This window comes from Berghia stephanieae, chromosome 7 (genome assembly GCF_034508935.2).
Source record: "Berghia stephanieae isolate SIO BIC M18660-M18661 chromosome 7, UCSD_Bste_1.3, whole genome shotgun sequence".
Classification (NCBI taxonomy): Eukaryota; Metazoa; Mollusca; class Gastropoda; order Nudibranchia; family Aeolidiidae; genus Berghia; species Berghia stephanieae.
This window is the reverse complement of record NC_088366.1, coordinates 30,529,932-30,546,046: the sequence shown is the minus strand read 5'-3', so window position 1 is coordinate 30,546,046 and position 16,115 is coordinate 30,529,932.

Below are 16,115 nucleotides of genomic sequence, written 5' to 3'. Positions count from 1 at the left end.
AAAGTACTAAAAGTCTACTTGTACCGTATGAAAGGGAAATTCTTCTTTTCTTTGGTCTCCTGCTTCTATTTTTCCCATCATTCTCCTTCTAGCCTACTTCTCTCCTGGTGTAGAATGCATTTCTTACTTGATCATTTTATCGAAAAACAATAATTGTAATAGTACCTTACACGTCAATTTCTTACCTTAAATGTTGTGTTACAATTAGTCTGTTACTCCTTGTAACATGCTTTGAACAATTTAAGGGTTTCTCCTCCTCCTCCTCCTCCTCCTCCTCCTCCTCCTCCTCCTCTTCCTCCTTATCTTCCTTTTTTTAAAAAAACAACATTCTCTTATCAACATTCCAAACACGTATTTCTTATGACAATAAATGTTAATAAAAACCACTTTGAACTACCGTACTTTCTCGTATAAGAAAGACTTTGTACCATCTCTGAGAAATCTGTAAGGAAGGCCTATCATGATCCGTCCTGATAACTCAATTTCTCTCCCTCTAAAAATCGATTGATTACAAACATTAATTAGGACAATAACAGTATGAATAAGTAAATTAATCAATTAATTAAACACATATGTGTTTTTACACTGATTATGTCCTCAATTGACATACATTGTTTATCTCCTTTGCTTGAATCAAATTCACAATCTCGAGATTTAGTAATCGATATTTTTTTAATTTACCTTTTATCTGATAGTGATAGGACTTTGTACCCAACAAACTTTTCGATTGCGGGAACAATCGGGCTCCAAATCTATAAGGCCTATCTGTAGCGTTAAATGGGCAGTAGCTATTTCGTACTACCCTTTGGATAGAACGCTAGTCTGTTACAAAGTACTTATCGCCGGATCTATCAGACCCAGCTACCCAATCTTTGATGGTTAGATGAGGATGAGGGGACAGAAAAAAATCTCGATCGCACTTTAGATCGATACCAGTCCCTTTGATTGTGAGGCGAGTGCTTTACCAACTGAGCTATTATGACCTCAATTCAGAGAAAACCTTCAACATCAGGGTTAAAATAGAACTAATTGAAAATAGGGAAAGTAAAAGTGTTGATTGAAAAAAAATGTGGATATGACAGCTCGTAAAGAAAACATAATATGTAATAATGAATATTTTGGGCCTAAACTCTTCCTCAGCTAAGAACAGACCCCGCCAAGCTCATTGATCCCACCCTGATGGCGACCAAGGATTATATTCGATATTTATTATGCAATTATAATTTTATCATAATATTATTTAAAACCTGACAAAACTCTTCTTTTCGAAATTTTTGTCAGAAAAATGTTACTCCAAACAAACAAACAAACTTGAGTTTTTATGACGAGCACTATCAAATAAACGTGTTCAAAGCACTTTACAAATGGTCCCAACCAACAGCAACACGTAACATATAGAACGAGACATGACACCTGTTTTCAGACAGAAACAACGCTGTTAACGGCCAGGTACTCATTTTACACCTGGGTACGGTGAGTGAATGTGAGTAAAGAGTCTTTTCCAAGGACTCAACTATGCGCCGAGCGAGGCTCGAACCCAGGACCTTCCGATCCGAAAGCGAGTGTCATACCACAAGACCACATAGCCACACTCCAATAATCGATTAATCAAGGTGACTCCCAACTTATCAACGATTTCAAACCCAAGACTTCTTTCAAGTCTCGACAAAATATTCTAAATTATTTTAATGTATCATTGATTGAAATAAAAAAGTGTGTGTTTTTTTATTGGTAGAACATGCTTTGTTTCAATACCTGTATGTGCAACGAAGTTTTATTGTACTTTAAAGCAAAATTATTCGCATTATTACTGATCTGATGATAACTATAGGCCAGTGGATTTCTAAGCAAGAAGAAACAATGTGATTCGAGCTTCACCGAGGCATACAATAATGGCCAAATAGGTGAAAAACTAAAGGTACTTATTGGCAGGTCTGAAAATCCAAATACCTATGGGCTCATTGTTGTCATGGAAATACTCTCAGATCAACGCAAAATATTGTGTGGCTATGTGGTCTTGTGGTATGACACTCGCTTCCGGATCGGAAGGTCCTGGGTTCGAGACTCGCTCGGCGCAAAGTTGAGTCCTTGGAAAAGACTCTTTACTTACAATCTCTCACCGTACTCATGTGTAAAATGAGTACCTGGCCGTCAACAGTGTTGTCCCTGTCGGGAACAAAATAAAATATCGCCTAACAGGCGTGTTGTCTCGTTCTACCTGTTACGTGTTGCTGTTGGGCATGGACCCTTTGTTAAGCGCTTTGACCACATTTCAGTGGATAATGCTCTCTATAAAAGCTTTGTTTTTGTTTTGTTTTTTGTTGGTTTTCTTCTTTAATTATTGTCCATTACAATAATGTTAAAAGAAGCCCATAATGGCGTCCTGCCATCACGCGTATTGCAGTTGGTTTTTTAAAAACTTTTAAAATACTTTTTTTTCTGGCTAGTTAATGCTGTCTAAGAAGGGTACTGTCTAAGCTAAGAAGGGTACTGGACATCAAATACCCAAAAAAGATCTCAAATGAATCACTATATAAGATCACAAAAGAGAGACCAATCTCCCTTGACATTTTACAACAACGATGGCAACTTTTCGGTCACATACTACGCAGGGACAAAAACATACCAGCTAACCAAGCCATGTCGGGATACTTCCAAAAACACGGGAACCTTTTCAGAGGAAGACCGATCACAACACTCCCTGTGATCCTAAACAAAAACCTCACAACACTTGGACAAAGCATTAGTCTCATAACGGCAGGGGACCTTGAAAATCTGAGAACCCTAGCAGAGGACCGGCAATATTGGAGACACCTCACACAGGAAATACTGGAAACAGCCAAGGCAACCCGATCTTTCGGTCGAGACGCGAAAGGCATCTAAGTCAAGTAAGTCAAGTAATGCTGTCTATCTTTACTCACATTCTCTCGTCGTGCTCAGGTGAAAAATCAGTTCTTGGACGTTGACAGCGTTATTGCTGTCAAAGAAAAAAAATGGTTTTAATTTTAAAATCGGCTTAAAGGCGGCATTACATAACTCGTCCTACAGGTTAAGTGTTCCTGTTGACTAAGGATGTACTTATTTAGAGGTCTGATACCCCAAATTGCAATGGGCTCATTGCTGTAATGGAAATTCTTTCAAACCAACGCAGAGTATTGTTCAATACAACGATGCTAAATCGAGCCCATAATTGCGTTCGCCTATTAGACCTGCAAATCTATGCACCTAGCGAGAGACCCATTTTAAAGCCCTCTGAGCACGTTCAGTGAGCAATGCTCTATATAAATGCTCAACTTTTTGTTTAACTTTCTTTAATTTCATGTGCCCTTCCTTTAAACTATTGATCTATTTTTTCATGTTCTGAAAATCGCTGATTAAAATTAAAACAAAACCGAAAGGGAGTGGGAGAGTTTATCTGTCAATGTCAAAATATTTACCGCATGATATTGACATTGATTTCTGCATCTTTTATCTAAGAAATCTTTGGAATTCCCGATACTTCAGTGATATCGACGAGAAATTACTGCTGATCAAGAATGAAGAATCTTTTAAGCTGATGAAATGATATAAGAATGAAAATATGTAGATGCATCATATTTTTAAAAATTGGAACTTATAACATAACAAAAGTGTTGTTTAGGTCTTTAATAAATGCCATGTGAAAAAGAAAGAAAGATAAAAGACAGGTTCATATACACGTTTTTCAGATATATATAATTATTATAACTATGTCTCCATTTACGTCATACAAAGCAATCACAAATGTATCAATGACAGTGACATATTATGTGACCAACTGTCTCAATTCGGTGTTTTATTGGTGTGAAGCACGTGCCAAAAAGTCCTTGGTTTCACGTACTATCGTTATGGCATTTGGTTACTTGAATAATGTATGTATTACTCGACCCTCCCTGAAATGTCTTGACGCCTATTGAATATCTCCAATTGTGTTAAACTCACCTGTATAAACTATACATCAAAATATGCGTAATTTACTCTTCTATTAGGTAGCCAAATTTTGTTTAGCTGCTATTTCTTGATTTCAATTTATCTTATTTGAAAGAACCCCTACTCCAATATGTCGGTCGAAGAAATCACACACAAAAATGATACAAAACACAGCGTGACGTGACTGAGTTCTTTACTGTAGAGAGATGTGTACCCGTAAACATTCATAAACGGCTGAATTGGATTCAGTAGTCTGATGTCACGCCGCCCGGCAACGGCGGCCATCTTGGTTCTAAACAAAGAAAACCATTACTTTTTATTCTTCATGCTGGCTAGAACTTTTCATATGCCTTGTGATCAGAATGTGTAAAAGTCAAAACATGATCAAATTTATGGGGGTTTTTTCCTCTGGATACGCTTTTATGCGTCCGCCATTGTTCCGATAGTTTAGAGCCAGTGTTACTAAGTTACCATGCGTCATTAGGAAGGAAGTGACGTTACGACTGTTGAAGAGTATTGTGTTTATGAAGACTCGTGGGTATTCGAAAAATTTAAAGGTGGGTTATATGTGTTACTGGAACTAATGCTGTCTCCACCAACCTTAATGAGCAAGATCGCAGTGGTCCTCCACAAAGTGCATCAACCGCAGGAAATCGACCAAAGAAATTGACGGACTTAATCGAGCTAATCGCTGGATAAAACAATCTGACATTTCACAAAGGCTAAGGAAGAGATGGATATATCGTTCAAATAATCCTGGTATGTGCCCGTTGGATATCAATTATGCTCACATAGACACATGATCACATTGAAAGAGGAAGTTTTCTTGAAGTCGAAGAACACCCCCCTTACAGTTCCGGGTTAACCCCAGGTGGCTTTTTTCTTTTCTTAAGACTTCAGCGACATAAAGGGGGCAAATTTTACCAGTGATGGCGAGGGACAGGCGGAGGAGACTCTATGGTGTCGAAGTTTGCCATGTGACTTTCTCTTGGACGCGATGAAATAACTGGTGCATCGTTGGCGGCTTTGTGTGAATGGGAACGGTGACTATGCTAACATTTTAAATTATAAACAAAAATGATATAAATTAAGCCTTGTTTTGATACCCATGTCAATTTCGTATCTGTTATAGTTTTGAAAATACAAGAACGGCGTCAATACTTTTTAATCTCCCCTTGTATGTTATAAATTTGTATGCCTTTTATATTTTTAAAACAGATATAAGTAATGGTTTTGGGATAAATCATGATCTTAGTACATACGTTGTGTGTGAATCCCTTCGCCTTCCTTACTAATTTAAGTAGGTACTTTCAAACAGATGAATATAACCCAAATATTTAATTGAGTCAGGACCGTTTCTGAGTTGGTATACCGATTTAGCAATGTAGCTCCTCTCTCTTTTGACAAGTTAAAGATTTTAAAAATTTATTCATCGTTATTTCAAGTTTAAATATTCTAGCCAAGATGGAAATAGGGTCAAATCAGTCAACGACAGAGCTGCCTTTGATTTTAAGGCTTAAACCATTATGAGTTCGTGTCTGAGACAAGATCACAACTCAAAAATAAGCATTTGTGAGCGACTGCGTAAGATTGGTATCATGCTGAAGAGGAGTGGATGCAAAAAAAAAGTGAACTTAAAAATAAAATGACCTAAAAAAAAGATAATATTGGATGGATGTACTTTATGAACCTTAATTTATTCTTGAGCATTTCTATAGAGCAATATCCACTAAACTTGCTCAAAGAGCTTACAAGGGGTCCCTAGCCAACGGCAACACTTAACATGAAGAACGAGACATGACAGCTATTAGGCGATATTACAATTTTTTCCGACAGAAACAAAGCTGTTTACGACCAGGTACTTATCTTACACCTCAGAACGGTTAGAGAGTAAATAAAGAGCCTTTTCCAAGGACTCAACTAAGAACGAGACTCGAATCTTTGACCTTCTGGTCCGAAGGGCAGTGTCATACCACAAGACCATATAGTCGCACCATTCTACTCAATAATACACATAAATTCAACCTAATTTTCATATTTTTGACTAAATATTGAATGTCAGCATCAATTTTACTCCAGCATTGATCCGTTTTGAATTGGCATGTCACCTTTTTTGTTTTAACGAGTCGGTCAAGGACTATTTATTGAGTTAATAGAAGCATTGTTTTAATCATACCCCAAACATAAGTGGACGAAAGGAATAATACCAATACTTAGTCCCAAGTTCATTTTCTGCACTTTAACCCCAACCCCACTTAAAGCCTTTGTTTATGAGACTGTCAGCAGTAGCTTCACTACTCCGTACATTGAAAAACATATCTACTTGTTTTCTTCATATTGGCAAGAATTTAAAAAAATATCGATAGATTAAAACGAGCCCAAACTTGTCAAAAAGTCTCAAATCTGAGATTTCAACAAAGTGTCAGTTTGTTTTTCTTCTTCTTTTCTTTGTTTTTTTTTTTTTTTTTTTTTGTTTTTTTTTTTTTTTTTTTTTTTTTTTTTTTTTGGGAGGGGGGTGGTTTTTTTTGTTGTTTTTTTTTTTTGTTTTGTCTTAAATAAATTCGCATCATCTTAATCAGTTGATACTTAGAAGAAAATTTTCTAGCTAATTAATAATAATAAAAAAGAATGTTGTCAGTATGCGGCATGACAATGAAATTATAATGTTTTAAAGCCAAACCATAGTGGCAGTGTATGAATGATAAGGGTAGTGGCAAAGTCTAACGAACCATGATCCTTGGGTTATACTTGGAATTTATGGTTGATAAAGAAAAAAAATATCATGCCTGTGTCATAAGCTTTGTTTTGATTTGTTTTGTTTTTGTGTGGCTAAATCCTCTAGAGCTGTTTTTGTTTTTGCATTCACGTGTAACGAAACTTATGGGCTGGATTCGACTTTACTCTAGCCTGACATTAATTATTATTGTTTTCATAAAGAGAGAGAGAGAGAGAGAGAGAGAGAGAGAGAGAGAGAGAGAGACAGAGAGATGTGAGAGAGAGAGAGAGAGATGTGAGAGAGAGAGGGAGAGAAAGAGAGGGAGAGAGAGAGAGGAAGAGAGAGAGGGAAAGAGAGAGAGAGAGAGAGAGAGAGAGAGAGAGAGAGAGAAAGATAGAGATGTCACGGTAGCGCAGTTGGAAGAACACTTGATTTACACACAAAGGGACCGAGATTCGACTGTACTTTAGCTTGACACTAGATATTACTGTTTTCATAAAGAGAGAGACAGAGAGAGAGAGAGAGAGAGAGAGAGAGAGAGAGAGAGAGAGATGTCACGATAGCTCAGTTGAAAGAGCACTTGTTTTTCACCCAAAGGGACCGAGATCTATCCCGGGTGCAGTCGAAATTTTTTTCTGAACCCCCTTATCTACCCAGCAGTGATTTGGTAGCTGGGTCTGTTAGATCTGACAGAAAGCACTTTGCGATAGACTAGGGTCCTATCCAAAGGGTAACAAGCAATTGCTATTGTCCGTTGAACTGTGTAGAGGCCAGTACAAACTCCGGCTCTATGGAACAGACTTAGATGAAGAACAGAAATTTTGAGACGAACAAGAGCTGTTGACTTTTAGTAGAAGTCGACTTTAATAGTGTTGAAGTTATGCAGATTCCACTGTACTTTCCACGAATGACAAAGGTCTGACGCATTCAAGACGCAATTACAATGTTATTCGACATTGACATATTACCCGACAGATAATCATTTTGAGAAAATGCAAGTAAAGAAAGAATGTTTTCCAAGAACCCAACTTTGCGCCGTCCGTTGAGACACGAATCCTGCAGGTCACAAGCTGAGGGTCATATCTACTACTAGAACGCAAAGCGGCACGATAACTAGATAACCTGACGAGATGAATAATAAGAAAATTTATGACTTTGAAACAAATTCTGTTTCGCCGTCAAAAAAAAAACACATGATATTTTAATAGCGCAATATCCACCAAATGTGCTCAGGTCGTTTTGCAAGGGGTCAATGCCAACAGCAATATTTAACATGTCGGCTCCCATAGCGGGACTCAAAGCCAGGACCTATATGTTACAGTGAATGACATAATCAGTCGGATGATGAAAAGTTTGAACTGAGATATTGTCACGTTTAGTTAGAAGGTCAATTTTTATCCAAAATAGATACGTCTTTCGCCGGCATATCTCTGGTGGATAATTGAAGCACACAAACTATGTCTGCGTCTAGGTCTTGATCCACTGAAAAAAGCCAAAGTGTCATTATCATGCTACAGAAGTAGTCCTTCAGAGCCGTTGAGCCCATGGAGCCGGAGTTTATCCGGGTATCTATAGCGTGAACAGATAACAGCAATTGCTTGCTATCCTTTGGGATAGAGCGCTGGTCTATCGCAGAGTACTTTTTAATCTAACAGACTCAGCTACCCATTCACTGCTGGATGGACATGGGGGGTCAGAAAAAATCTCGGCTGCACCTGGGATCAATCTTGGTCCCTTTGGGTGTGACGCGAGTACTCTACAAACTGAGCTATCGGGACCCCCCCCCCCCACACACACACACACACACAACACATACACACTACAGAAGCTGTACAATAATTAGAGGCTTATCTCAAAACGGAATAATGTCGCGGTGAACCATGTACCAAAACGTCGTTTTACAGTAAAAGTGACGAGAAATGTTAAACTTTAGTTTTTGGCACTTCAAGTAATTATAAATTATTATGTCTCTCTTAGACTAGCTAGGGTCCTATCCAACGGGTAGCAAGCAATTGTTATTGTCCGTTTCATGCTAAAGAAACTGGGATAAACCTCTTCTCCATGGGCTCATGGCTTTGAAGGATATCTCTCGTCTTCCGTGAAACATACAAAATTAACCAAAATGTCATTATCATTATCATTATTATCTTCTTTTTTTAAAGTTATAAAATCAGTTTTTTATTTCTATGTTTAAGCGCCTAGATTCTGAAGTTTCTGAGTTACAGCGCGACGTAATATTTCGGCATTATCATTATCTAAATCACCTTGACATGATAACGCTTTGAGGCAGCGGTGACTCACAAATGCACTGTATAAAGTATACAACAATATAGTCATACTCTAAATATATTATAGGCCTATCAATGCAAAACAGTGCTTTGTAGTTTCGGGTTTGTTTGTTTGTTTTGTTTTGTTTTTGGCTATGTGGTATGATACTTGCTTTCGGATCGGATGGTCCTGAGTTCGAGCCTCGCTCGGTGAATAGTTGTCCTTGGAAAAGACTCTTTACTCACATTCTCTCATCGTACTCAGCTGTAAAATGAGTACCTGGCCATTAACAGCGTTGTCTCTGTCCGAAAAAAATAATTTCTATCGCCAAACAGGCGTCATGTCTCATTCTACAAGTTAAGAGTTGCTGTTGATCAGCGACCATTTGTAAAGAGTTTTGGATATCGCGCTATATAAAAGCGCAAGTTGATATGACGTTAACATTGACCCTCATTTTTTTTCTAAAACAGAGAGCGATTTTTTATGCACTACAACATGATTATAATATTAACCTTGATAAACAATTCTATCTTTCCTTATTCCCACATCTGACTTCTTTGTTTACTGTTTTGTGTCTAAAAATAGAAACAACACTGATAAAATAAGTGGCTGAGTGTCCTTAACCTGTTTAGGTAATTGTCCAATGTGTCAAAACTATGAACAAATTAATACAGTACAATATCAAAATACACAAATATTGGCCATTAACCATCGTGAACTAATAGTACTAGAGATCTCCATGGCAAAAACTTATCATTGTACTTTTTTTTTTTTTAATTAATAAAAACTCAACGAGAGTTCGCAGATGATATAAGATCACTTAGGTAGAACCATGCTATTCATTTCATACAGTAACAATACTCCTTTCCTCTTCTTCTTCTTCTTCTTCTTCTTCTTCTTCTTCTTCTTCTTCTTCTTCCCCACTGGGTGGGGTTTTTTGACCTCACATAGTGGACAGAGAGGTCACTTTCTGTGTCTTCTATACTCCTATATCTGTTTTCCAACTCGCTTTCTGTCTTTGTCTTGGAATGAGATTATTTGGATTTGTCATGGTCCTGGCTGGAGTCCCTTGGCTGGTAGATGATGTATTTTCCCTTGTGAATCATCTCTCTCTCTCTCTCTCTCTCTCTCTCTCTCTCTCTCTCTCTCTCTCTCTCTCTCTCTCTCTCTCTCTCTCTCTCTCTCTCTCTCTCTCGTATGTACTGTTATAGTTTTTTGCTTATATTAATGATTTGTAAGTATTTAAGCGCACTTCTCTCAGTCCGAGCCATCAACTATTCATTGACATAATCTCTATCGCCGGTCGCTTCTAATTCTCAAATCGAGACAGCATCGAAATTCCTTTGATCCTTGGGGTCTTGTAGCTCAGGAATTACAATGTCTGTATAGATATCATACTAGCACAGAAAATATATAAACTGATTTATCAAGTTGACTTCCTAGATCATTGATATCATCTCTATTGTCAGTCACTTCCAGAAGCGGCCAAACAGGATTTGGGGACGTTATCGAATTTTAAAATTTCACCTTCAATTTCAGTAACAATGAAAAATCTGAGCAAAATAATTTCAAATAGTGTCAATCCTTTTTAAAGTTATTGTGTTTAGATGTTTGTCAACGACATGTGCACATTTGATGAATGCAATAAGTTATTTGGAAAATACAACAATTTGAAAATGTCTATGAAATAATAACAAAAGTTTGGAAACAGGTGCATGACACACTATGAGTACACACAATTTTGAAAGGTATCCTTTTTTCCTTTCTTTATATTATTTTTCTACTGTGTTGTTGTCTCATTTCTCTTTCTTTCTTTAAAATTCTGATTGCACATCATCGAGCCCGCAATATGACTAAATTTGTACATCTCAACAGTTTACTCTTTTGGTCATTATATCACAGGATCTGTCGAGATTTTTTCTTATCCTTACCCCTCTGGGGGGGGGGGGGGGGGTTCTAACCCGCTTCAGGCATTTTCTTTTTTTTTTCTATTTTTTTTTTTTCGTTTTGTTTCCTTGAGCAAGATTATTAACCCTCAATGTGCTCACGTTGGACATAAAGGATGATTGCTATTGACGTCACACTTATATTTGACTGATTATCTATATTCCTTCGTGGAAATGCCGAGGCGGCGGCAGCTCGCGGTATCGCGCAGAAGGACGTAATTTTCTTTCTGCCGCCCACCAATGATTGGAAGGCTCGACCTGCGTCCTATCCAAAAGGTAGCAAGTAATTCTTACTGACTATTCAACACTACTGCAACCGGGATAAACTCTGGCTCAATCAACCTTACGGTTTTTACGGAATACGTTATCCACTCATACATGAACAATGAGACTCGGACTTTGCTCTCTCAGTCCAAGTCATTGACCATAAGGCCAATATATTATTATTATTATTAATATTACAAACATGAAGCACTTAAACTTACAATTAGCACTAAGTAGTCTTGTAGTTGAATGATTGACAATGGTAAGTGTATGTTGGCAAATAATTCGCATTCTTACTTCTATTCTATTATCACCAGAGTCGTTGTGGAATTGTGAATTATTAGCTTCAGCATCACAGTTATCATTATCATTGCTATCATCGTCGCTTCATTATAGTCATCCCAATCATCATCATGAGCAGCATCATCAAACTATTGTTGTCATTTTGCTATTGTCATTAAGACCATCTTAGTTTTTGATGATGATTATTACCAATGTCATTATAATGGTATCCTTGTGTGGCGATCGGTAAAGATGATGTTGAAATAGTTGACTATTTTAAATATTTAGGAATAACCATTGATAGTTCCCTCAATTTCTCTCAACATATTAATATAATATCTAAGAAAGTTGCCCAAAGATTATACATCCTAAGGAAATTGAGAACATTTCAAGTAAGGAAGAAAACTATGTTAAGAGTTTATGACTCATTGATTAAAAGTGTAATTGCGTTTGGCTGCACCATATGGTTTGGAGGATGCCGACTTAAAGATAAATCAAAAATTTCAAAATCTATCAAAGAGGCATCAAAAATAATAAACCATCCTCTTGATGGAGTAGAAAGAATTCATGGAAGAGCAATAGAAAGGAAAGCATTCTCAATTACCAACAATAAAAAACATATTTTATACCATGAATTTAGTCTTTTACCATCTGGGAGAAGGTTTTGTCAGATTAAATGTAGAACTAACAAGTATAAATCAACGTTCGTTCGATCAGCAATAAAAATTTTGAATATTTCATATGGTACAGAAAAACCAAGGATTGATTCCTTGACTGATTAACTGATTAATTTATTTAATGTAAGATTAACTGACCAATTGATAATGATGATAATTTTTGGTGTCGAATTGCCACAATCGTAACAAATTGAAAACGAAATGAATATGTTTATGTTGTGTATATCGCACGTGTGAAAGAAAGAGAGAGAGAGACAGAGACAGACAGAGGGAGAGAGAGAGAGAGAAAATAAGTAGGAGTGAAATATCTGTTCAATCTAATAGTTATCGTTTAACATTATAACAAGTGTAACTAAATGACAAATTGCCATATTTATGGACAATAAAGATCTATCATTATTATTATTATTATTGAACAAAAATAAGTATGAACATTTATATAGCGCATTCCGCGGATTCACCAGGCTTACACACTGTTTCATTTATTCTCCGTGCAGGCGATTCGGAACCGTATTTCCATTTTATACAATACAAGTCGTCTGTTAGGCATCATTTTGTAAAAGATATTACAATGCCCGTCACTGTCAATAGCCAGAGATTCAGTCAATCACACCCGAGTCGAGTAGTGGTAATTTGTGTAAAATGCCTTATCCAAAGACAAAATATCAGAAACCAGAATTTCCCAACAATCACTGTCATTCATACGACCACGAAACAATGTAACCCTGAGCAACAGAGCTACATCATAACCTCATCATCATCATCATCATTATCATCATCATCATCATCACGTTGCTAATGCTGTCAGTCAAAATAACCATTCTTAATCTATCAATCAACAATAAACTGACAATTTCATCTAATAAGTGATGCGTCAGTGGCCTACCTACCTACTTCTATTACTATTACCTACATCTTTGATGATAATAAAGCACGACCTACTTGACTGACTGTGTACAGCTGTGCAGAAGAGACACTCCACCACTCGCTTTGATGATTCGAAGTTCTAAGGGTCAACAGTTTGGAAGTCAACAGATTATTATGGTCATTTTTAGCGTCATTGATCAAAAATCGGTCACTTCCACTTTGGGACCTTATCAAACTCAGCGTTACTTGTTACGTATTAGGAAAGGACACGGCACTAGTACAAATCTACTTGACCAATAATCATAGGGAATATCGCAATAGACAATACCTACCAGACCAATGCAGTCAAGTAAAATACATAGGTACTTGACAGTCCAAATGTCATACTTACTGCGACACTTTCTTTTTAATACTTGAAAGGTCATGGCAGTGCTTTTTAAAAAAAAATTTTTGTTTTGTTTTGTATTTGATTTTTTGTTGTTTTATTTTTTGTTTTTGGTTAATGCATAGCCCAACATGCACTTGTCATGATAACCCAATTTGTTATAGGTTCAATTTTATAACAATTAAAATTTCCTTTATTCATCCCCAAGGGGAAATTTGTCTTTAGAGTCTATTCCAAGGGAAAACTGGAATAACCCAGGCGTCCGCCGCAGTGCAGTGCCGCAAAGTGAGCTAGGGCGAGGTGATTTGTTCAAGACCACACAACGTCGAACTCGGTACCTTTTGGGTACAAAGCAAAGACCGTGCCGCTGAGCAACGCTGCCCCCTAATGGAAATAATATACTCTCAAACCAACGCAAAATATTGTTCATTACAACAGTGTTAAAGCCCATAATTGCGTTCGGTTATCAGACCTGCTAATACGAGCACGTCGGCACAGCCACAAGGATAATGCAAAGTGGATAGTCAGGATTACTTACTGCGACACTTGTTGTAAGGCCATTGCAGTGCCAAGAAAAAAAAAAGGGGGGGGGAAGAGGCAACATAACAGCGAGACAACAAACGATTGCAGATTTTAGCTGAGAAAAAGAGAGGCTGTCTATAATACGAAATATGTTTCTAAATCACTGAAATATCCTAGGCGTGATCCAGAGTGCAGAACAAGGAAACTACAAAACGGACAGTTTGGGTGTCATACTGCGACACTTTTAGTGCCATAAATAAAAAGGGGGAAACTACAGATTTGACATGACAACGGAGAGACAAAAACAGAGGGGGGGGGGGGGGGGGGGTTGTTATAACTTGAGACCAATAGTAGATCCAAATGACAATACTGCGTAGTCTGGAAAAAAAGCTCAAAAACTCGTCCTCGGGGGGGGGGGGGGGTTGTTATTGGGTTTTTTTCGTTTGTTTTTCAGAGAACAGCAGAGTCATCTGAAACCAGTTAGGATTAAAGCTGTGATCCTCGGTATTTTGTAGTCTCAGAAAGGTCAACGTTTAATACTCCGGCCGCTATAATATATTTTTAAAATTAAAATAAATGAAAATGCGACCCAGGCATTGGGACTACTGACCTAAAGGTCTCCTTTAAAAAAATCAGACTTATACAGGATCGTGGTTTGTTTGTAGGTTGTTTTTGTTTTTTTTTTAATATGGATGAGATAAGATGACACCCAATTTGTCAAAAAATTTATACCCGAATCTTTCAGAGGTGAATTGAGGAAATCATAGTCTTTAACAAAATCTAGAGGTGCCTCAATGAGTCGATAAAATGTATAGTAAAATAAAGGGAGTAAAAATGACTCTTATAAAAGATACAAAACAAAGTAAATAACATATTTCCTTTTCCTGCTTACCTGAAGAAGGCCAAAGGCCGAAACGTCGTTTACATTGTTTTGTATCTTTTATTTTTATAAAAGTCATTTTACTCCCTTTATTTTACTATATAGTCTTAACATAATATACTCTATATACTCACATATATATCAATAAAAAGTTTCCTGACCAAATTGGGGAAAGTTGTTTTGTTAAAGTTAAAGTATGACAGAGCAATGGGTGACACTATTTAGAGAAAGTTTTATTGCTGGTTTCACTTAACAGATAGCACCTCCTCATTGTGATAATATAATCATATAAGATAGATAGAGAATGGAAATTGCTGATAGTAAAATTAAAAGGCACCTTTTATCACTTTAGATTTATTTTTCCATTATGTATGATATTCTCGGTTAGTACTAGCTTCATACTTATGGGACATGGAGGTCACTTGCTCGTCCATATATTATTGAGAATAAGACCATGTGTTTTTATCTGGGATGCTTTGCTGAGAAGCAGGGTGTTAGTGATCGAATTGTTCTTATATACATCAATAGACTAAGATGACCCTCAATTTGTCTAAAAGCCTTGACCCTGAGACTTCAAATAGCGTAGTTATTTTATATTCTGTTTTAAATAAAGAAATCTCGGATTTGAGACATTTTACTTTGATGGGGGTCACATTTATCAATCGATATACAGTAGATCGCACTTAAAACCAACATGCTTGAAACGAATTGATGGAAATAACAAGGCATATTAGGGATTTGTGCCCCATTTTCCCTGTTACTGTTATTTATCATTTCTCCAGAAATAAAGAATTACAATAAAAACACTATTTTTTCTGTCTGGAGTTATATGTTTTATAATAATATTATATTTTATGTGTTGCTGCCGTCTTTATGAAAGATTGTATGAGTAAGGGTCTACACATTACTTGTTCACATGATACAACCTTTTTATTTATGGCAGCAGCGTGCTTTACCACTGTAACTGTAATGTTTGACAAAAAGTCAGGGGCTAAAATGAGGAAAAAAAGTGTTTTGTACCAGTAATGACAGTTACATATCACCATTCCGTTATCACCATCGCCATTATCGATCTATGACAATTGTTACTTGACATAGTGACTTTCTGTCACTTGCTGACCTATGATAACTAGAATTGGACTTCATTATATAAATATATATCAACTTTCTATCTTATCAGTGTGCAATGATAAAACACTTTCTATTCTTATAATGTTGGCCCGAAAACTATTACTTATAATATATGACCCGTGGCCTCAAGATTGTATTATCGGGGGCAGGGTGGCTCAGTAGTCTGGTCTTTGCTTCGTACCGAGTTCGATCACTTGCCACTGAGCAGTGTGACCTTGAGCAAGGTTTC